This window comes from Octopus bimaculoides, chromosome 7 (assembly GCF_001194135.2).
Source record: "Octopus bimaculoides isolate UCB-OBI-ISO-001 chromosome 7, ASM119413v2, whole genome shotgun sequence".
NCBI lineage: Eukaryota > Metazoa > Mollusca > Cephalopoda > Octopoda > Octopodidae > Octopus > Octopus bimaculoides.
In genome coordinates this window covers 71,223,487-71,225,361 of record NC_068987.1, presented here as the reverse complement: position 1 = coordinate 71,225,361, position 1,875 = coordinate 71,223,487, and positions in this window count along the sequence as shown.

Sequence of the window (1,875 nt, the reverse complement as noted above, 5' to 3'; positions counted from 1 at the left end):
ATATATATATATATATATATATATATATATGTGGAATGTATGTACGTATGCGTGTATATGCACGAAATCTCAGAAGGGAAAAGTTAAATTCAATAGCAGGTTTCAATATAGAACACTGATGTTCGAAACTAAATAGTAAAATATAGATATAGTGTGATGCTCTAATGTTCTTGCTCGTTCACTGCGGCTTTTCTTTGTATATTTATAACGATTATAAAAGAATAATGATATATATATATATATATATATTAGAACCATAATTAAATTATAATGGGCTTTTAAATCTTTAAATTATAGATGTGTTGCGTTAACAGCATTGAAATAACGTTGTAGAATGACAGAAAAGTTGCCGAATAGCGAATGAATGTCCTGTATGACTTAATTTGTTTGTGACTCTACACTATGCTAAAGCGATTATGAGAATAGAAAATGAAATACAGACATGTTTTATAACTGCTTTTATTTTTATTTTTTTTCTAAATTTTCTTCAGATGTGTACTGATTTATTCAAGAGATAGGACTTAGGAATTAGATTTACTTTAAATCTATATATTATCTCCCGAAGAGATCACGATTTCTTGTTGCTTGTGGTTGGCACGAAAAGTTACCAATTCGTGACTTCTGGCAACAATAAAATATCCTTCATACAATAACTTACGTGAATAGCGCGTGGAGGGGACATAAAAAAACTGCTGCTGTGCATAGAATGTGAAAATTCTAATGGAAATAATCATTGCAAATAATTGGTAGAGTGTTGAAACTTCATTCTATTTATTTGTAAGAACTTTGCGTCTTGAGAAATTTGTAAATTTTCAAATCTTTAATGTTAACTGGTGAAGTGATAATATATTAAAGAAAGAGAGAGAGAGGGGGTGCGTGCGTGTGTGTGTGTGTATGAGAGAGAGAGAGAGGGGGGGAGAGAGAGAGAGAGAGAAGCTATTAAAGATATAGGGAAAGTGATCAATATGTATTCATAGTAGCAGTTAGAGAAATAAAAAGATACAAAACATCTCCAATAAAAATACAGGAAGAAAAATATATATCAGAGAAACGATACTTAAATGATTAAGTATAATGCGGCGATGGAAATTATTCATGTATATAGAAATCTGATTTTAGTTAACTGAACAGCTAATTAACATAACCGAAAGGGTGAAGCCATGTGAATAGATCAGAGATCGAACTTCGGGTTAAAATATCGATTATGTAGATATTGTCACTGATACTTTCTATACCAAAAAATAAAGCATTCGGATAATTTAGGCTTATTTATCGTTTTAGTGTATTACCATTCATACCGTCAACTGGCACCAGGAAGAGACAAGTACATTTAGCGAGTATTACTGAATCTTTCAGTACCGAAGTGAAATTTTCTGTTGTTCATGAAACACGATAACAGCTGTATCACGGTTTTAATCATTCTAGTAATACTTTTGGTAGTTATATTTCTCAAAACGTGTTGAAAAATTAATTTAGTCAGTTTTTCGTTACATCAGAGGTTAAAATATTTTTTTCATGTATATAAGGTTATGAAACGACGAATAATTTAACGCTTAGTCGGTAAAGGAATGGCTGCACGGCTAATAGTTTCTTTTATCAGTGTCACCGTCACTGATTGAAAGAAATCATCCGTGAACTGGGTACTTGGTTTGAATGATTGTGAGAATGGCAAATTTGCTAAAGGCAACCAGAAATCGGGTGTAGATGGTAAACGTAGGGACCGAATAAGCCTATCATCAACAAACTTCGAACACTCAGCAAGACGTCCTGTCGGACACTCTCATAATCTGGCAGATCCACGGTGCTGGTCTGCAATTTTATTTTACTGATTGTGAAAAGAAAATAGTCAAAGTTAACAATCAGATTTGATCTCAT